General features: G+C 33.3%; 1 protein-coding gene across 3 annotated transcripts in view; it reads right to left on the bottom strand.

Annotated features, from left to right (window-relative positions):
* The window catches only part of LOC114347172 (probable cytochrome P450 6a13), a 152,453-nt gene extending 129,485 nt beyond the window's left edge, over positions 1–22,968 (bottom strand). The window contains exon 1 of one of the 3 annotated variants that reach the window (XM_050649929.1): positions 22,692–22,968. The gene's annotated coding sequence lies outside the window, so the exon portion shown is untranslated. The remainder of the gene's footprint in view (positions 1–22,691) is intronic. The other 2 variants (XM_050649928.1, XM_050649926.1) reach the window with 2 other exon arrangements.
* Between the last annotated feature and the right edge of the window lie 687 nt (positions 22,969–23,655).

Below are 23,655 nucleotides of genomic sequence, written 5' to 3'. Positions count from 1 at the left end.
CTTTATTTTGTATCAGATTTTCAGCTTCTTTAATAACTTCTTCATTGAATAATTTTGGCAAATCTGTTAATAACACGAAAACGTTGATAAATAAGTCGATAAGATTCCAGACGTCTATTCAGGTCTCTTATCAGAGTGTCGATTATAACATAGAATGTGTGGATTTTCATCTCATCACTAGCTGAAAAGTTTAGTTGATCATCGGCCCCCTCGTCAAATTGAATTTCTGTTTCTTATTTCTTTGTATGTTTTATTTGGGCACAATTTTTTGGCTTCTTTGCGGTAAAGTAATTTGAAAGGGCTTCATATTCTTTAATGACAGAACTTAGATCCACAATGTTTATATATTATATACAAATATTTTTTGTACAGTATTTTTGCCGCCCTCTCATAATGTGCCGCCCTAGGCAACTGCCTATATTGCCTAATGGATAAAGTGGCCCTGGAGACAAACAGCTTTCAGCTCCTCAACCTATTCAGTTAGTGACTTTAAAATGCAGACATATAGTTAAATAAATCACTTGAGAAAGGCACTCTGCCGAAACAGCTGTAGTGACATTAGTTATAATAAATTTTGTGGGAGTATTGAAAATAAAAGTTTTCAGTGTTTTATTCTTAGATACATTTTTTTTAAGTTATACCTCTTTAGGCACGAGGGTGAATTTTTACATTCCCTGGCGCATGCGCACACCGACAGTATGTTGTTAGTTGCTAAATCATCCAAGTTATGTATGTATCAGCGCAACTAAGGTTTGAAAATAATATATGTATTAGTGTTTTTAGTAAATATATCTATTATAATTTTGTGTCTTTGGATTTTTCTTCCTTGGGAGTAAGATAATAAGTATTTTAAACATTTTTATATTTAATACTTCACTTGATCTACTTGTCACCGTCGTTTGTAATTACGTTCCAGAAGCCGTAAAAACAAAACCCTGATGGGTTATTGGTAGAGCATTCGACTACATAACGCGAAGGTCCCGGGTTCAAATCCTGACACGGACGATTGTTATCCTGTTTTTTTTTTAATTTTTGGAATTGTTTTAATAAAAAAAATTTTGAAAGTGGTAATATCAAAATTAGTTTATTAAATAAATAAAATAGAAATAAACTTTTAAGTATATTTATTTCGTTGAAATCATATAATAGAAGTATAACTTCTTACGTGCGTAGAAAGTACACACACATTCTTTTTTTTATTAAGTCCTTGAGAGATCTGCAATCTGCCTGTAGGGCTTTTCATCGATTGTCATTTGTTTCGAGCTTCTGTCATAAATATGTTGTATATTCTGTGTATATTATAATACACGGATTATTCGACATATGATAGAAGCTCGAAACAAATGACTGTGAATGAAAAGTCCTATTAGGCAATAAGCGTTTTTTCTGACAATGAACTGATAATATGTAGGGTATTATTCCAATGAATAATCTCTCTTAAATATATCTAAACCTGTTAAACATTGTTGGTATGAATTTACAATCATTTGCCTCAGAAAACTAAACTAAAGTCTATGTGATGTAGATAGATCGGATGGCAGTAGACGTTTTAGCCTACGGATTTCATTGGCATCGCGCACGTTTAGGGTACACATTGGGCTTAGATAAAATGAATTTCTATCAAGTAACTATAGAATCCATCAATTCTTCTACATAATTTAGACTCTCGCTTCCACTCTAAGTCATCTGAGACACTCTGTGGAAGATTCGGGTAACCAACCTCAGTAACAAACAGGCTCAGGACTACCGAGAGTGAGTGGTAGAAATGATCCACCGACGAATAGAAGGTTGGGTTGAAGGTTAACTACCTCCACCTAGAAAAAGATTTATGAATGTTCAAAGAAGAAAAGCTGGACTGATTAATTAGGGCTTGTCCATATGTAAGTGGTTTGCCAATGTCGACTGCGCGGTTTACCTGTTTTATTTGATCTCACCCTAATGCCGCCTTTGAAGTTTCACCTTAATACCAAGAAAAACAGGGGGGAAACAGGTAAACCGCGCAGCCGACGTTGGCAAACCGCCCGCATATGGACAAGCCCTAAGAAAAACGATTTGATCATGTGCCATGGGAAGTGGACACGCACATGTAGTGAGAAGAGTTCAGAAACATCATAACAGAGGTAGTTAAAGAATTACTACGCATGGAAGGTAAAGAAAGAAGAACAAGAACGAATGACTGATTTGACCAAGACTATTAGACTATTACAAAGAAAAAACAGCATATTTACTGATGAAATAGGGCACAGAACCCTACAAGTAGAGGGGGAATATAAACACCTACGTAAAGAAGAAAAGACAGTCCACCGAAGAAAAAAGAGAGAAAATATGAACAAAGAACTTCAAAAACTACAAGAATTAAATAAGACAACAGGAACAGGGACAAAAAACTTTTACTAGAAACTGAATAAAAGCAGATAAGAATTCACACCAACAGCAACGATGTATAATAAGGAAGGTAATATATTGATAGAACAGCAAGAAATATTAATAATATGGACAGAACATCAGCAACAAATATAGAGAACTGCTAAAGACGTTAAACAACAAAAAATATCTTAATCTGGGACATATCGTGGGGGGAAATCGATATAGAATATTACTTTACTACTATAGCACGTGAAGAAGAAGAAGGATAGAACGTTTTAAGGAAAAGCTTGAAGGAGATAGGAAGGAGGCGGACGCTGACATACCATTAGACCAAGCAGACAACAGAGAAAAGAATCCACCAAAAATAGCCGAGATCAGAACAACAGTAAACAATTTAAAGAACAATAATCTTAACGATACACTTTTCAGCAACTACTGCTAGAAGGAAATATAGAGGGTAAGAGAGGTCTAGGACGTAAAAAGATGTCATGGCTGCGTAATATTCGCCAATGGACAATAATCCACAGTTATGAAATACTTCGTAATGCTGCAAAAATAGAATAATTTAATCCTGACTAGACAATCTAATATCTCACCAGACAAGACAATATATGGTGGACGCCTACGTAGAAATTGTACCTTTAGAAGAAGAAGAAAACACTAAAAATCGAAAAAAAAAAAACGTTGTTTAAAAGTGTTTTTATATGTATTATCTTATCTTCTTTATTTTGTCCAATCAAACATTAACGCGGTTATATCAAATAAATAAAAAAATGCATTTATGTTAATCTGACATTGAAATAGATAGTATATAATTAAGACTAATTACAGCACAAAGTACATATTCTAGAAATTGGTGTATTACATCATTCAGGAATATTTTTGATTAAATTGAAACTAATTTTTAAATTGGACAAAAATTAGCATAATATTGCTACAGATTTTTATTTCCGATTTTTTTTTTGTTCGGTATGCGATACATTCTTTTTACTAAACAATTAGATGAAGGAGCTCAGTAATCAATATACAGGGTGATTCATTAAGAATGTCTAATCTTTGAGTTGTAGATGATAGACCGCAAAATATTGAGGTTTAACCCAAATCACTAATAAAATGTGGCTCGTTACTGAGTTACAGGGTTTTATTTAAAAATTTAATAACTATTTTTGCCCAGTGCTTTAAAACTATTTGACATATCCTTGTCATACTTGGCAGAAAATGTAGACACTGTACATCCTACTAAATTACGATAAATAAATATTTCTGGCTACTACCAGAGACGTACATACGACAGGGGTCAGTAAATGGATTATCCTTCCCAAATTCTACGCCACTGCCGGAATTGCTATTTTTTCGGAATATTTCGATTCTCCAATACTTTCTATGTAAATAATATACTCTTCATTCGTAACGTTAAATTCATTATTTTTCGAGATATTTGAAGTTGAAGGTGAAACGGCACATCTATTTTGATTTTTGATTAATGTATTGTGCCCCTTCATTTTTAACTTCAAATATCTCGAAAACCAATGATTTTATCGGCACGAAAGAAGTATATTATTTACATAAAGTATTGGAGAACGAACAATTGCACTAAAATAGTAATACCGCCAGTGGCGTAGAATGTGGGAAGGGTCAACCATTCACTTTCCCCTGTCGCACGACTCTGGTAGTAACCAGAATGATTTATTTAACATATTTTAGTAAGGTGCACAGTACAGTACCAACACTTTCTGCCAAGTATGATAAGAATATGTCGAATATTTCTAAAGTACTGGATACAAATAGTTAATATTTATGTAATAAAGATTTTGATTTAAAGATTTAAAAATTATTTGTACCTAGTACTTTAAAAGTATTTTATAGTTTTCGAGATATTTGAAGTTAAAAATGAAAGAACGCAATACATTAATCAAAATAGCTGAGCCGTTTCGTTTTCAACTTCAAATACATATCTCGAAAACTAATGACTTTATCGTTACGAATAAAGAGTACAATATTTACCTATAAACTATTGGGGAATCGAAATATTGTGGTAAAATAGCAATTCCGCCAGTGGCGTAGAATTTGGGTCTAGTTAACCATTCAGTATCCCCTGTCGTACGCCTCTGATAGTTGCCAGAAAGGTTTATTTATCATAATTTAGTAGGGAGTAAGGCAACTACATGCTCTGCCAAGTATGACATAGATTTGTTAAATAGTTTTAAAGTACTGGGTAAAAATAGTTATTAAATTTTTAAATAAAACATCCTGTAACTCAGTAACGGGGAACATTTTATTTAAGTGATTAGGGTTAAATCTTAATATTTTGAAGTCTAGAATCTACAACTCAGAGATTGGACATTCTTAATGAATCACCCTGTATAGGGCTTTTCATTCACAGTCATTTGTTTCGAGCTTCTGTCACATTTCGTATAATCCGTATATATTAATATTATACACAGATTATACAACATATGACAGAAGCTCGAAACAAATGACAATCGATGAAAAGCCCTATAAACAAACCCAGCAGTAAACTCTGATTGCGATCACAAAAGGTTACAAGCAGAGTTGGGCGTTAGGCTACAGAGTAAGACAGTTATAAATATGCAGAAGACAAAAACCGGTTCCAAAACACCCAGAAAATTTTGGAGAAGCGTTAGCAAACGCTGATTTACCAGTGACTACCGGGGACCCTGACGAAACGCGGGAACTCTGAAAGAAGTAGTAGATCATTGAAGCCATCAACAATACAAACCGCAAAGAAAAAATAGATAGGAAAAAACATTGGATGACTGAATAGACTCTAAAACTTGTAGACGAAAGACGAAAACTTAGAAACGGCTCACCAAATTCAATACAAATAGAATTAGAGATAGACTGGTATTGACTACATATTATGTACACAGCTAAAAGAACATGCTGACTTGCTGACCGCCAAGAATCTAGAGAATTTTTCTCAAAAGTGAAATTAAAGATACCTACTTAATAGTGGACATGCCATAACAAACCCAGAAGGTATCATAGCGGTGTGGAAACAATATTGCGAAATACTGTTCTCTAATAAAAACCCAGATAATAATAGAGAACAAAGAACCACAAATACTGAAATCAGATATTGAGGAGGCGATGAAAAAGCTAAAATTGAGAAAAGCAGAAGAGGAAGATGAAATAATAGCCGAGACATTCGAATAAATGAATAATACTAAATAAATAAGAGGCCTATTAATATTCCACTTAGCGGGGTATGAAATTACATACGAGTAATCACAGAGCCCCGCAAGGCTGAGCGGCGCCACGTGCTGAATATATTTTGGCGCCCTTTAAATCTACCTATATCCAACTATGAAATAAATCTATAATTTTTTATTTTTTACTCCTTTTACAACAGAAATTGCAAGAACTCAATTCTTTTTGTAACTAATTTACTGATAATGTCAAAAAACAAATAAGACTTTAATATGTATATTGGTTAAGGGCGTAGGCGTAAAATTTCGGGCCAATGTGTTTGCATTCACTTTTTTCGAATCCTGATAAAACTAATATGTAAGAATTTTTGAAAAATTTTTAACGCAGAATGAAAGATTTCATTATTACCGAGGGCCGAAGCCCCTTAGAATGGGGTTCAATTATTCTAAAAAAAATAATATTTTAAACGCGGTTTTTGGATCTTCAAATATCTCGTTTCTATGTTCATAATTGAAAAATTTGGGTTTATATTTTCGTTTCACGATATTTAACGAAGGAAAACCTCGTTCATCAGCTGCCAAGTTTCCCACTTGGGCAATTATTTCCTCAACAACGTTTTCATCTCTGTAATTTTTTTGGCCATTGGCATGATACAGTTGATTTCACATTCAGATTATAGTGTAATGTGTAGTGTGTGTGTTGAGTAAATGTCTTGTTATATAGTAAAGTCTAATTCATTGTCTTTGCAAAGAGACGCTAATTGTATCCAAACGTCTCCCTTCACCGATCCCACAAGGATAGAAATTATTTCTATTAACTGATTTTTAACACAGAAAAATTTGATACTCAGCTGGGATTCATAAAAACTTACAAAACCCTTTGATCTCAATGTCGGCTCTCTTACCATTGAGCCACACAGGGCCGGCGATAACGGGCCTGAAAGTGATGCTGCACTGCAGGCGGGCGCCCCTATTTGGTGGGCGCCAAAATAACTTTTTGGTGCTAGTGTTATACAAAATACATACTAATTTTAGAAACCTAAGGGACATTATGCTAGTTTTGCAGGCGGGTACCTTATACCTTAGCAGCGGGAACCACAGAAGGGAGCGACTGTAATTTTTAAAATGATCAACTAGATTCTTTAAATAGTTTTGACATACTTTAATGTCAATTATTGTATCATTTTGCTTATAATATTAATCTGAAATAAACATGATACCAAATAATCATTATAATCTCTATAAAAAATCTAAATGATTGGATATTTAATAGTAAAGCACTTGCTTTATGTCTACTTACTACCAGAATTTCAAAAACGGTAGTTTAGAAATAAATATAATGGTACATATTATTTTTATATTACTATCTATGCCTTTTTATAGCATGTATTATTAATTTATCCAGTTGGGTGTTTCTATTAAAATATTAAAAAATCTATTTAACCCAAAACTCAAGCTATCCACCGTTAAAATTTATTTTTCAAAATTAGAATTCCCCGTCTCAAAAAACCCCAATGCCCAATTTTTATGAAATTATTTTAATTTCAAAAATCCACGAAAGTTTCAAATCCGGACAGAATATTACAACCCAAGTTTTGACCTCTAAACAAATTTTTACGATCGACGGATAAGTACTGCAAAATAGGTATTCCGATATTATACCGTTTTAAAAAAATACAATAATATATAGTAGTAAATTATTTAACACCAAATATAAAATATTTTTTTATTAATAAACAATATTTTTTTTATTTTTGAAATTTCTCCAAATGTTCGTTAAAAATGTAAAATTAAAATTGTATAAAAAATGAATATCTCGTTAAAATAAATATTTATTTGCCAAACCTTCGGTTTGGCGCCTTTTTCGGGCTGCGCCCGCGTGCAATAGCACCCTACTGAGCTGAATATTAAAGAGTCCCTTTGAAATATGATAGTATGATATAGTACTATAATGGAGGAAGATCATGAAAAATATGGAGTATCTAAAAAAATTATATTCAAACGTTAACTAGTAAATAGGTCCCCACCTGTTTAATTTTGTTATGGATGTACTGGCAGAGAAAGTAAGGGGGCCTTCTTGGCCAATGCTTTTTGTTGATGATATCGTGTTAGTAGAGGAAAGCGAAAATATATTGTGAGAAAAAGTTAAAGTTGTAACAAAATAAACCTTGTTGTTATTTAGAAAAGCAGACTTACGATTTAGATAATGATAATTATGAAAATATAACCATATGTTTGGCTTAAATTGTATAAAAATAGTTACCTATAGTTGTAGTTCCTTCACACAATATAAGCTACCACTATACCTATATACTATTATTTCAGATCATTAATAAACATATACACGTCCTTATCAGCACGTCTTTTTATTTTATTATTTTGATTATGTAATTTGAGAGGCGCATCTTAATGATGAGTATAGTTCGTTTGTCTAGCTAATTACCAGTGTCTCACCTAATATTTTTGTTTAATTTTTTTAATGCAGATAAGTGTATTATTAAGACAGATTATAAAAATACTATATTATCATAATCAGACTGGCATGGCACTGGCATGGGCGGCATTTGAAAAACTAAGATACTTCCTTAAAAACAAAAGATATCCACATCTTAAGACCAAGGTATACAATCAATGCATACTCCCTGTTCTCACTTAGGTTCCCAAACGTGGACGTTTACAAAAGAAAACATGGACAAAATCATAAAAACCCACAAGCAATGGAATAGTTGAACATAAGACTAATACTCCGGTCAACTTACGCATCCGAGGCTACAAAAATTACCATCAAGCTGAAAATTGGCAGGATTGTTCAAAATACCATCATAAATGAAATCTAAAAAGTCCTCATAAATCCGACCCGTGCTAAAAATTTTACGCGGGGTCAAAGGTCACCAAATGTGGTTTTTAGCGATTTTCAGCAAAACGGTAAGTTTTATCGTATAATTAGTTCTAACAAAAAATGTAGACTAGATAATTATCTATAAAAAATGCCTGTTTACTTTTTTCCTAAGAGCCACCGTTTTTGAGATATAACGATTAAAAAAGTGGTAATCGTCATAATATGCGCACACGTTTCCACACCACCTTTCAAGTAGTGTACTTAGCGCGATTTTTTAACGTGGTTTCCGCAGTAGGCCTATTCCACGGATCTGTTATGATTCTGTTTAATTTAAAGCTATTTAATAATTGATATTGGCAAGGGTTAAAAATGATAAAAGTTATATAAAGCGGTAGGTATAAATTAAAAAAAGGGAAATTTATCAAACTGGTTCACAATTTTCTAATACTTCTGCTTCCCTTGTTCTTCTTCTCATTGTTCTTCTTCCTCTTCTTCATCTTCTAGTTCTTCTTCTTCTTCTTCTTCTTCTTGTTCATCCTGGGTGCAAGCAAATTGTCCCAATAATGACACATCGCATGGCTCCTCGATAGAATCAAATGAATCCTCAATTGTTGGTGATTCAACATTGGAGCACGACCGGTTTTGACAATTAGTGCATGCTACCGAACAAAACAGTCCAACTTTTTTCAACCACATTTAGCGCTACATCCCTTTTTACAGTTGCAAAAAATTGTTTTCAGGAGTTTTTCCGGCGCAGGGGAGAGTAAAATTTGAATTGGTTCTAATGAACTGTCGACTAATTTCCATCCCCAGTCTTTTGGATCAAGCTGATAACCAAGCCACACTTGAACTTGGTAATATACCCGAAAAAGATGTTGATGAGCAGCCGCTGAGGTTGGAGGAAGACAAGATAACTGCACTTGTTTTTTGTTTCGAGTACTTTTAAAAAAACATGCATATCGAAACTTATCTAAGCACGTAGTTTTCTTAGGCGCTCCATACATAGAGAGAAGAAAGCTAATTCCGTTGGAAATAACTTCTTGTGGAGTTGAATTAGTTATTGCGTGTAACAATAGTATAGTCTGTTCGCTAAACTCAGACACAACTGGCTAGTGATTTTAGTGGGTAATTTTTTTGTTTTTGGCCAATTTTGCCAAACTTGGTAAAATTACTAACTATTTAGTAATTATTAACTATTTAGTAATTATTTGTTTACCAATTTTATCAAATTGGCAAAATTATTTTCTAAAATTACTAGCCAATTGTGTCTGAGTTTAGCGAACGGACTATATATGATTTTGACATTTTGCAAAAGTAGATAAACTTTTCGATGAATATATTTGCGATTGGTGTTGAGCTTTTCCAGGTTTTAAAAAAAAGATAATTTTTTCGATTGGAGTTCTACCAGTGAGTAATACGAGCAAGTCTACATCTTCATCTACAACAATAGTTGTATTTGTTAAATGGAATTGCTCAATGGCTGTTTCAATTATCATTACGTCAGCATCATTATTAGCTTGTTTTACCGATATATTTTTAGCAATAAACTTATCTTTCAGCATTGAAATGAACCGAGATTGGTTGTGAGTATTTGCAAGAAATTTCTGTTGAGTGGTAGATACTGTCATAGATTGATCAAATAAAATATTAGAAGATGAAGATGTTGCTGAAGTTCTACGACGTTGTTCTGCAGCTTTAATGTTTCTCGTAAAATTATTATAGCCATCAAATACGACAGTAACTCTGGGACCAAAATGACACCGTACAGACTGAACGTATTTATCTAAGATAACGTTGAATGTTTCTTCGCTATCCCACACAATGCGATGTAATAGATATCCTCCATCAATGATGTATGTCGCTTTTATGTTGTTAATATTAATATTAACCTTCTGAAAATAATCGTAAATGGCAGACTTTTGTGTTTTACGCATTCCAATGTCGTCAAACAATGATAAGGGGTATGGAGCCAATTCATAGCCAAAATATTCTTCAATTTCATTTTGAAATGCCGCAGTAATACTCATTCGTTGAAACAATAATACAGATACATTGTTCAAACCCTTCTGAGAAAAGAATAGGTAGGGTGATTAGATTAGCCGACGAACGTGTTTATTCCGACAAAACCCATCTTTACAAATTGAACTAAGGCGCATAAACAAAAAGAATTATTATAAGTTAATACTTTTTCATATCAATTTACTATTTTTGTTGGGATAAAGCCGTAAAATTCAAATAATTCTTATTATTTTCGCGTTACATTCACTTTGTAAAGATTTTTTTGTTGGCACCGTAATATAATACAGCTTATACATTGCATCCCTCGGTAGACCGCAAGCTGTATAGTAGAAACATTATCATATTTATAATCTTATATTATTATGTGTAATATAAGTTAAGTTGACCGATAGAATATTATGTTTACTTGTATTACAGCTTCAGTGATGTATATACCTGGTGTACTAATACATAATATATATTATGACGATTAGAAGTCTTTCAACTCTTTGAATCGTTGTATCTCAAAAACAGTGGCTCTTAGGAAAAAACTATCAAGATATTTTGTATAGATGATTATCTAACCTACATTTTTTGTTACAGCTAATTTTACAATAAAACTTACCGTTTCGCTGAAAATCGCTAAAAACCATATTTGGTGACCTTTGACCCCGCGTAAATTTTTTAGCACGGGTCGGATTTATGAGGACTTTTTAGATTTCATTTATGATGGTATTTTGAACAATCCTGCCAATTTTCAGCTTGATGGTAATTATTGTAGCCTCACTCCTATTTTTAAGTCTAACTAGACCGGTCTATAATGGATAAAAAGAGAAACGAGTGGATAAGAGAGATAACCAAAGTTAGAGATGTTAGACAAATTGCAAAATTGAAATGGAGATTTGCCGGACACAATATAAGATAAAAGAAGACCGATGGAACAAAATTCTTATAAATTGGAGACCGTGTGAATATAAACGAAGCAGAGTAAGGCCCCAAATGAGATGGGCAGATGACATCAAGAAGCACGTGGGCTCTTGGCGGATAACTGTAGCGACAGAGAGAGAAGAATAGAAAAGGATTGGGGAGGCTTATGTCAAAAAATGGATCGTAGAAGGCTAATTAGATAGATAGATATTATCATAGGTAATTATAACGCCAAAATGTAATAATAAATAGTAATAGTAAATAGTAAATTGTCTCCCGTTTTATACCGCTGTGGCTTTGGGAGTATAGCAGGGTAGTCTGCTATATCTAGGGCCTACGGTATACAAGGAAGGTAACAGGGCCAGTGCTACGCTTCAACCGCCTATTATTACCCCTGATTTTACCCAAGGTACTCATTTTATTCAGGCTCAGTCGACCTGGGGCCCATAAACATTTTAAAAATGCATAGTTGTTCTTGCCGGCTGTAGGATTTGAACTCCGGCACGCGAGCCAAGCACACTACCACTTAGCTACGCCGACGCCAAAATGTACAATCGAAGATATTGTGGGAACATAAGATCTTGGCACAGGCCCAGTGCCGGATTAACCAATTAGGCAGTTGCCTAGGTGCCTCGGCCTCAAAAAGGGACATCGCAGGGCCCAAAATGAAAAAATAATAATTAAATTTAAATAAAAATTATAGATCATGTTATTCTTATGTTGAAAAATTCAAATATAGCGCAATACCATAAAGGTGATGGTGGGCGTATAAAACATCATTAGAATGCATACTTTTGTTTACATAGAAAGCCTGTGATGTGAGAATAAGTCGGTAATGAATACCGTTTGGTAGAAAGAACACCTACTGCCTATCAGTCTGCACAGTTTCTTAGAAAAGTAGTAAGAGCAAGAGTAAGAAATGAGTCAACGCCCCCTCGCTATCCTCTCCTTCATTACCCACGCATTTCGCTACATGCTAGGCAAATACAATGGTCTCCAGGTTTATTCATCTAAGATTAACAAATTAACTATTTACATTTTTTTACTCGCTTTAGTTGGAGTAAGTGCTGCTAAAAGTTGCGTTGGACCCGTATTTTGGATTTTGGAGTAATACCGTATTTTGGATTTGTTTAGTCCGTGTACAACTTTTTTTCAGCCTCGACCCACCTTTAGGAAGTTACTTAAGAAATCTTAAATGAAACTCAACTAAACGATCTCATTCGCCACGATCTAAACCTTGTCCTTAAAGGAACAAGCAGCACTTGATGGACTGCAAGGGCTGATGCGACAAGAGCTGTGTCTAAAGTCTAAAGGTTATAACGCCTTCAAATCTGCTGTTCATACTCTCGCTGAAGACCCTAATCAGAAAGCTGAAACAGTTAATGAGGCTAAGTGTTTGTTAGTTTGTTGAAAGAAATGTCAAAACAGAAACATTCATAACGAATGAGTTTTGGACAACAATTTTAAAACTCATTAACGCTGTCTACAGGGTGGAGAAAAGTTAAAGGTTGAAACGAATCTACCAATTTTGGATAAGCTAGTTATTGAGCTGAGTCATCAGTTGACATCTTATGAGTCAGTAACTCCAGTATTTGGTGTTTTATGTGTTTTTTTTTCAAAACTGAGTGATACTCAAATAAAGGAGTGTGCTTCAAAACTACATGAAAACTAATGCAGTTCAAATATTTTATAGTCCATCTTCTGGAATTGTAGCAAAAACAATTTATTCCTGCTTCATAGTATTTTTGGGTTATTTGGGCTATAGGAGAACAAATTAATTAGAATCGAAGTTTCGAAATTTGTCAGTAGCTTGTAAGGTTTATCTTAGGCTAATGATTACAAATGCAACAGGCGAACGGTCTGATGATGTGCTCGAAAATTTGGAAGTTGAAGATATTTTAAGTAGTTTTGTTTCTATGAAACTTAGATATGTTGCTTTATACTAATTATAAGGTTTTGAAAACTTAAACTAAATTGAATCCATAAGTATTTATTATTCCATAATTACGTAATAAGTAAAAGTATATTATTCAACGAGAATGTAATGATGGGTATTACTCACGATGATGAAGTTTGCGACACGAGCCGAAGGCAAGTGTCGTTATTTATCAGAGTGAGTAATAGCCAGTACATATGAGTAGAATACTATACTTTTTCTACGACCTTCTTCGTTTTTTTTTCATTATTAGAAAAATTATTACACCTACTTTAAAATGAATCGTTCGTTTATTGATAACTTTAACAATATATTTTTTTATTACGAGGAAAACGAAAAGCCCTAGATACAAAGTTTACTACTTTTTAAACAATTAGAATAATTGAAATAAAAATATAATAAACAATATTTTAAATCCAAGACTTTTCGTTAATAAACTGCTTTCTGGCTGCATCCCATATCTCCGGATTTTACAATATATAATCACATAGAGACGACGAAATAGGAGAAAGCAAATAGAGGACACTTAGGCCACGCATTTACCTTCTCTTCGTCTAGGAAAAGGACCGAAAGACAGTTTCTAAATACTCACAAATTGAGTAAAAATGAAAAAGATAAAAAAGGGTTCAAGGCAGGTTTTGTTTATATTCGATTCAGAGTTGGACTACCATCTCCATATAGTAACTATTTCAGCATCCTTATGCATCATCAGTGAAGATTATGCAGTCACAACTCTGAAGGGAATACAAACATTCTGCCTCTTTTAAAGCAAACCATCGCGATGCGATGAACCCGCCTTTTGAGACGCAATACAGCGACATCTCTCGTATTACGAGGAAAACGAAAAGCCCTAGATACAAAGTTTACTACTTTTTAAACAATTAGAATAATTGAAATAAAAATATAATAAACAATATTTTCAGCATAAGGATGCTGAAATAGTTACTATATGGAGATGGTAGTCCAACTCTGAATCGAATATAAACAAAACCTGCCTTGAACCCTTTTTTATCTTTTTCATTTTTACTCAATTTGTGAGTATTTAGAAACTGTCTTTCGGTCCTTTTCCTAGACGAAGAGAAGGTAAATGCGTGGCCTAAGTGTCCTCTATTTGCTTTCTCCTATTTCGTCGTCTCTATGTGATTATATATTGTAAAATCCGGAGATATGGGATGCAGCCAGAAAGCAGTTTATTAACGAAAAGTCTTGGATTTAAAATATTGTTTATTATATTTTTATTTCAATTATTCTAATTGTTTAAAAAGTAGTAAACTTTGTATCTAGGGCTTTTCGTTTTCCTCGTAATACGAGAGATGTCGCTGTATTGCGTCTCAAAAGGCGGGTTCATCGCATCGCGATGGTTTGCTTTAAAAGAGGCAGAATGTTTGTATTCCCTTCAGAGTTGTGACTGCATAATCTTCACTGATGATGCATAAGGATGCTGAAATAGTTACTATATGGAGATGGTAGTCCAACTCTGAATCGAATATAAACAAAACCTGCCTTGAACCCTTTTTTATCTTAATATATTTTTTATTGCAAAATTTAAGCAAAATTATAAACATTATATATAGAAATATATTTCTTTGTTTTATCTCTTCAAGCAACAAATGAAACAAAAATTTAAGTTTAAATCTACAAAATGTCCACTAGTATATTAAAGGAATACCGCTCGGAGATGGATGAGATATCCGAGGTTTTGGAGGGAAAAGACAAAAGTTTCTTAAGGGTCCTCCTACTTTGGGTTACCTAGGGGCCTCAAGATTCTTAATCCGGGACTGCACAGGCCACGAAAGAAAAGAAATGCTGATTCTCTTCTGCCAAGAGAAGAATATGATTGTAATGAATATAACTGAACATATTTAACTGAAACCCTCAAGGTCACTTGCACCGCATTAACAAACATCGTTTAATTAAAATTTTAAAAATCCAAATGGATTACATAAATGTGTTCAAAACGTTTTCGGATCTATCAGTCCATAATCAGTGAACTCTTGTACTTGCTTAATAGCCCCAGAACCAAACAGTGGTTAAACTTAAACTTCAATTTACATTGTTAAATTGTAAAATTGGAAAGGCTTAAAGCCGATGTTAATGGATACTCTTCGGGAACATGAAGAATCCCTACACGAAAATTTAAACAACCATCCTGGTCTAGTGACGTCTGCAAAGTGAAAGTCAGTGTTACTGCACAACTGCACAGTGCAGTTAAAGTACAGTGAAAATCTGACACAGTAGCGTACCGATAAATCTGCGAGCCCTCGTTCCATTGTATATCAAAAGTTTTTAATGAACATTAAATATTGTTCTGAAGCTATTTACTTGTGGCATTTCTATAATGAACTATTTTAAATGGGAAATAAGCCACAATTTTACCAAAAAAAACCCGACTTGGGCGTCGAAACGTTAATAAATTCATTTTTTTGGTAAAATTGTGGCTTATTTCCCATTTAAAATAGTTCAACATTAAATATAAATCATCATATATTTATAAAAACTCAAACTTATTTAAAATAGTAAATTAATATTAATCCTATCGTTTTTCATACTGACATGACTGATCACTTTACTCCAGCTGTTTTTATAAACAATAATGAAACTCAAAAATTTTCTACATCTAAATTTCCAGTCATAATTAAAAACCTTAATATCGTAAAACTAAAACAGCTTTTAACAAATGAACAAAATAGATTCTCAAATTGCATATACATATTATGTATGATACATTTATAAATAAGTTAGATCATTTGTTAAAAGGGATTTTCGGCCCTCGGTAATGATGTAGTCGTTTATTGTGCGTTAAAATTTTTCAAGAATATTAACTAGTTTTTTCAGGGTTTCGAAAAAAAAGGGACACACATCTGCGTCAAGGGACGCACAAGAACATTTCTCCAATGTTCCTTTTCTTCTAAATATTTTTCCATTAATGACACAATTTGCCCTGCTTCCTGCTGTACTTACTTCTCTTGACTAACGTACCAATTGAGGAAATATGCTCGCAGATCGCTCATGTTGAATAACGGTCCTATTGACATTTTTCAGTCATTATACCCATAGGAAGGTCGGAAGTTAGAAGAACAATTTTCGTATAAAACAGTTTACAAACGTAACAATAAACACGGCAACATTTACACTAACACTAACATATACAGTAACCACTCGCGAACAATTTTTCCCCATTAGCTTTCTTTTTATAAAACATCGCACTTTGCCAATGTCTGGTTTTATTATTATCTAATTGTGTCCTAATTATTATCTAATGACTAATTGTGTCTATAATATCCCCATTATCTAATGACTAATTGTGTGTATAACACACTCACCAATTTTATCAATATTTTGATTCGGTCGATTATTTATAAAATATTGTTGAAATTCAAGATTTGAATGTTTTGGCCAATTCCCTAATCGCTAGGAAAAGAGTTACTTACATTATTGTTGTCTATAGCAGATGACGGAGATGTACATGTACCAGGTGAAGTCACTTGAAAATTAACAGTGGAGTCATCATTTTCATTGATTGCAACTCGCCCTTCATCACATAATTTATTTTCACTATCACTTTTACTAGTCACTATAAATTGATCAGCAACAGGATGGGAGGACGAACTTCCTTTTTGAGCACTGTTGTGGGATGTAAACTATGATAATATTGCATCTTTTTGTGCATGCCGTTCTTGTTCTCTTAGTTTTTGCTTTTCCGTTTTTCACTGCCACTTAAATGTTTGTAACTCATGATAATAACGAAACGATTAATATAGCAAAGAAAAATAAGTTTTTTAAGAAATTCAATAAAACGACTAAATGATTAATGGATAGATTAACTGACCTAACTTAAAAATCACAGGACTGAAAAATAACACGAGCAAGCAATACTATATCTTTGCGGAAAACTGCATTAAAATATAACTATTTATTAAATTTAAAAGTTCATTTTGAATAAATATTATGACAAAACGTGACAATACCTATTATTAATCTTACCTCTTGTTAATCCTTCGGAGTGGTGTCTAACAAATTTACTTATTGATAATTATGCCGACATTGCCGACAAGGCAATCTACCTACCCTTATTGCAGTTTTATGATAAGAACATTTTTATGGTTTATGCATATAACTCTTATTGTTCATTTCATGTATATCATTTCCTGTTCGTAAAATGAAATAATTTTAAAAATTTATTTTGGTTTCGCAATAAAATTTTTCTTTTGATGATCTTTTCGGGCCCTATTAAAATGCGGGTCTGAGGAAGGGGCCTCAAGGGCCTAGTGGTAAATAGGCCCTGATTCTTAGTTTTTATTTATAAGTATTGTACCTACACAAAAATAAAAATATATTAAGCAGTTACATTTTCTAGTATTATACATTTGTGTAGTTCAAAATGTTCCCATCAAATTAGAAAAAAGGAGCAAAAATTGGGTTAGAGCCCACGGAACCATGCTCAGTACGCCACTGGTCTGACAAGTGACTTTCACTTTGCAGACGTCAGAAGACCAATGATTGTTTAAGTTTTCGTGTAGGGATTCTTCATGTTCCAGGAAAGTATCCATTTATATCGGCTTTAAGCCCTTTCACTTTTACAATTTAATATAAATTGAAGTCTAAATTTAACCACTGTTTGGTTCTGGGGCTATTAAGCAAGTACAAGAGTTCACTGATGATGGACTGATAGGTCCGAAAACTTTTTAAACACATTTTTGTAATCCATTTCGATTTTTAAAATTTTACTTAACGTCGAACCCGCTTATTGGAATAGCCTTTGTGCAAGGCAAAAATATTCTTATAACCGGGATATTCTAATAACCGATCATTGGTGGCTAGTCGAAATAAGTGTTACCGAATATACGTAATAATATTATTTACATACTATGCCAATGTGTAGTTTTACATACTATGCCAATATGTAGTTTTATTACATACTATGCCAATATGTATATCATATATGTACGTACATAATCAGTGTATGTAAATTGTTTTAGGTCTTTTTACGTCAATAATACAGTAGTGTAACTAGTACTTATCTATGTATGTGTTAAATACCAAATTACATTATATGTATGTGAATGAATACATTAGGTAATTAATATGAAATGTATGTGTTACAGTTCAAGTTGATTCTCAGTTAGAGTCGACTCCAACTAGTTGGAGTCAACTCCAACTGAAACGAGCAGTAAAAGTTGATTTTAAAAATTTAAATCAACTTGTACTAGTTGGAGTTGACTCCTCCTGGATCGATTCAGTAAATGTTGATTATACGAGAATCTCAAGTGCATTTTTGATGAGTCTGCGTTTCTTTGTCTTGACCGTTTTAACTACTTATTAGTAGAGTCTGTAACGTCGTCCCCGTTAGGTTAATTATTCTGATTCGATTTTTTGCACAAACTTACTCAAAGAAATACATCCGTATAACAATCCTTATAACAAATACACAGGGTGTCACGCGGTACCGCGGTCGACAAATTGTTTAACCAATTTTTGTTAAATTTAAAAAAATAATTTTTATCTACTTTATCTCATATTTTGTAAGTAAAGGTTTTATTGTGTGAAAATTGTAAATATAGATAGCAGTACATGAAGGGCTTAAAGTGTGTCTGAAGTAACAATGTATTTTAAATGGCTTTTAATTTTTCGCATTGTTTTTTAGCACACTTTCATATAATTAAACATCCTTAACTTTCGCCTTCGGGAGGAAATCCGACTCGCCCTTGCAACGGCAACTGAAATGCTCACAAAACAGCAACCACGGAAGCAAAGATGGATGACAGAGGAAATATTGGATTTAATGGATAAAAGAAGAAAATTCAAACAGCACAAAGCAATGTACAAAGCATTAAATAGAACCATTAAACAAAAAATAAAAATTGCAAAAAAAATGGATAACAGAACAATGTGAAGAAATCGAAAACTTATATAAAAAACATGATGACTTCCATCTGTATAAGAAACTCAAGAATTCACAGGCACGACATATTTACAAGGACTAAATAATCTAATCAAGGCAAACTGATTTCAAGCCCTGAAGAACAAATAAACATGTGGGAAGACTATATAAAGGAACTCTTCTATCACATCAGAGAACCTCCTACATTAAATACCGAAAACGATGAAGGTCTTCCAATACTGAAGTCCGAACTGAAATATGTTTTACGTCAACTAAAAAACAACAAATCTGTAGGATAAAAAACCAGCTGAGCTGTTGAAGTTAATCAACGAGAAAACTTAGACCTTCTTCTTGGACTATTTAATAATGTTTACAATACAGGAACTATCCCTAAAACATGGCTTGAATCAGTCTTCATACCACTACCTAAAAAGAATAATGCCAAATTATGCCAGGACTTCCGCCTTATAAGTCTATTAAATAACATTCTAAAGCTTTTCTTGCAGATCATACAGAACAGAATATACAGTAGAGTCTCGGTTATCCGCCCTTCATTTATCCGCCGTTCCGTTTTATCCGCCGCTCCATTTAAGTAATAATTTTTTTTTTCAAATTTATATAACTTTGAAAATATTAAGCGAGCGGCCGTGGAGTAACGGCATAATCGCTGGCCTCATACGCCAGTGCACGTGGGTTCGAGCCCTGCCAAAGACAAACCATTTTCATTTCCAATAATGACACGAGCCCACTCACCGTGCCTCGGAGAGCACGTTAAGCCGTCGGGCCCCCTGGGCTAGTGTACATCGACATTAGTTACTTGAAACAGGGTTAAATATGTAATTGGCGCCGGAACTGTCCGAAAAGCAAAAAGTTATACGATATTATACAGTGAGCACGTAAAGGTTGGAATAAATTCATTTTCTCGAGAATTGACGATTTTGGAAAAAAATCCCGAAACAGGTCCATTTTTATTTTTATATTGCGCCTTTTTGGCATATATATCATACTAGTGACGTCACCCGTCTGGGCGTGATGACGTCATCTACGTTTTTTTAAATGAGAATAGGGGTCATGTGATAGCTCATTTAAAAGGTAATTCAATTTTCTATTCAGTAATATAAACATTAACATTATTATTTATACAGGGTGTCCAAAAAAATATTTTTTTTGAATTAAATTTTTTGACAAAAAGAAGAATGTGTGTAATTTATTTCACTCATAATACTTTTTACTCCTATCAGAAAACAGGAAATAATGTGCATTTGACAAATAAAAATATTGTTTTTTGCTTAAATTCAGTATTAAAGCAGCCACCCACCTTCCTCTTGACAGTTTGAACATTTAATTTAAGCGAAAAGCAATGATTATTTTTCAAATAAACATTTTATTCTGTTTTATAAGAGCAGTAAAATGTATTTTGAATTAAATAAATTACTTGCATTCTTCTTTTTATGTCAGTAAATTTAATCAAAAAAATAAAAAAAATTGGGCACCTGTATAAAAAATTATGTTATTAGGTATATTATTGAATAGAGAATTGAATTACCTTTCAAATGAGCTATCACAAAACCCCTATTCCCATTTAAAAAAATCATCGATGACGTCATCACGCCCAGATGGGTGACGTCAGTAGTATGGTATATATGCCAAAAAGTCGTAATTTAAAAATAAAAATTGACCTGTTTCGGGATTTCTTTCTAAAATCGTCCATTCGCGAGAAAATGAATTTATTCCAACCTTTACGTGCTCACTGTATATTATGAAAGTCAGAAACTAAAAAAAATCAAAGATTAAAGCTACCTCTATAAGATCCTGAAGAAATTTTTGTCATTATTTCATTAATGAGATATTATTTCTAATTATCAACAATGAGCGCTAAGCGCGTATTGAGGCGGCCGTCAATGTGAGTGCGAGTGAGATTCACCATTGGACGGCCCAAATGGTGCATCTCTTTAGCACTCACCATTGTCGGCCGCCTAATACGCACTTAGCGCTCATTGTTAATAATTAAAGATAAAGCTTAGTAATAAAATAGTGACAAAAATTTCTGATGGATCTTGTATAGGGGGCTATAAACTTTGATTTGGTCACTTTCTGACTTTCATAATAATGGATTTTAACCGAGTTATTAAGCCTTGAAAATGGCTATTTTTGCATTTTTCAAATTTTAAATCGCGTATAACTCGACAACAATCAATTTTAGAGAAAAATCACAAAATACCTTTTTTTGCTCAGAATAACTCAAATGATCTAAAAAAAATTGTTCGAAGTGAAAAAATTATTTTTGTAAATTTGTCTAAAAAAATTGTTTAAACAATTTATCGATCAAGGTACTGCCTGGCACCCAGTAGATTTGTTATAAGGACCTCTTTTTGAGTAAGTTTGTGCAAAAAATTCGAATCGGAGTAATTTCACTAACGGGGACGACGACACCGTCTAGACTAATTTGAACATATTCAGTAACATTAATTTAATTTCTAGAATCGGCTGTTTGTGTGAATCAGAATCAACTTTTACTAAATGGCATTGGGAAGAGTATACTTTTCCTAGTTGGAGTCTACTTTTACTAGTAAATGTTGAATATAAATCTTCATTTTATATTTATAATCAACTTTTACTGAAACCAGAGTCGACTCCAACTAGTTGGAGTCAACTCCAACTGGATAATCAACTTGAACTGTAACATATGCAATATGTAGATATGTAGATATGTAAAATTACTTTTTTTTTTCTTGAGAAATTATTGGTAATTATAGCTTTTTCGTTGTTAATCCGTGTGGTCATCCTTAATCCTTAATCCATTGGTTGAATAGAAGTTTTATTGGCGTCAAGAAATGGATTGTTACATTCTTGTTCTTTTCCCTTCTTTTCGAATTTAACAAAGCCATAAGTCGCATCTTGTAAACAAGTAGCCTACTCTCTGAGTGAATTCTAAATAAACTGCTTCTAACAATTTTATAACAGGTAACAGTGCCTTTGTGTAGACAAATAAAAATTATTTTATGACCCATGCATTTGTCGGCCATGCTAAAGATCGAATTGGTATTCGTAACAAAGTAATAAATATTTATTACCCTAATAATATCTAATCCAGCACTACCGGCCGTTGACGACAAACCATAATACCAAACATAATTTAAATTTTTACTAAATTGTAAAAAAAATATTCTTTGACCTGCAAAATATGCTAATAAGCGGTATTATCTAGTTAGATCCTATTCCAATAAACAGATAAATTTATTAAGGAGTAAATAGAAATGTTTCGGGAACTTGAATTTATATTCCATAAACCGGGATATTCCTATAACAGGGATTCTAATAAGCGGGTTCGACTGTACCTACTACTAAGTAGTTTTTTGCTTCGATATTAGAGTTTATACAATCAACTCCCGGGGACTATCTCGTTTTAAAACTATTCTGCTATTATGATTAAGTTAGTTGTATATCTAGGCACAATTTACAGTAAACAAGTATACTTATCTCTAGTTCCTTGCGTCAACTATTATTAAATTGAACTATAAATATTTTTTATGAATTTCCTTATCTTACAATTTTAACAACCTTTATACTTACAGCTCAGTTAAATCCACACCAGCTTCATTTAAATTCTACACTATGTACCTTGTACCGTTTTGGAGATGTTATGTTAAAAACTTTCAAATTTCGCGTGTTCTAACGAATTTTACGCATCGTCAACACTATTTTTTTATAATCTTGAAGGAATTGTTTGTGAATGTGAGATTTGTTGTGACAATGTAATAATATTAGCGTTTTCCTAGGTCACAATTTGTTGTTCGTAACAGATTCAAGGATACATCCACTTATAAGTGAGATTGATTCAAATGTACGTCCTTATACCGGTTATTTACAGAGTGGCCCAGAGATATGAACTCGGTAACACAAGTTATGTATTTCCAGTGGCGGCTGGTCAGAGGAGGCAAGGGAGGCTTAGCCTCCCCATAAATTGTTTACACATGCTACACTGTTTTGTTTACTTTGCTATTTTGCTTCGCGTTAGAGATATCGGAAAAAGTTATTTGAACAAGTTGTTCCAAATAATGTTCTAACCCTACATACCAAAATTCATCACAAAATTCGCACTTTTAGTTTTTTCATTATTTGTAGTCAGGATCCTAAAACTGGAGCGGAGGCTGCTGGCAGGAAAATCTCAATTTCTACTGCTCCGCGCAGCCCAGCAGCGTTTACGGAGACCTGGTCTCCTTATACCTAGTGTGACCAACTAGCCCGAAAAATCCGGGATTACGAAGTCGTGTCGGGCGTCCCGGACAAGGCTTCCGGGCCATCCCAATTTTCAAGTTTTTGGTAAAATTCTATTTTGAAATTTTGAATACGCTATTCTTCTAAGAACTCACATGAAACTGAATTGGTGGGACGAAAAACTTCATGGTGGGTCACCGTCATTGTTATAAAGCAAATTTCATTGCAAGACAAATTGTATATTTTAAGAAACAAGCAATGTAAACAATGAATATATTTTGTTCGTTGGGGTCAATTTAAAATATGAATGGATTGCTTT

The sequence above is a fragment of the Diabrotica virgifera genome, chromosome 4, assembly GCF_917563875.1.
Source record: "Diabrotica virgifera virgifera chromosome 4, PGI_DIABVI_V3a".
Lineage (NCBI taxonomy): Eukaryota > Metazoa > Arthropoda > Insecta > Coleoptera > Chrysomelidae > Diabrotica > Diabrotica virgifera.
The sequence above is the reverse complement of the archived record's forward strand: the minus strand, read 5'-3'. Positions and strand labels throughout refer to the sequence as shown.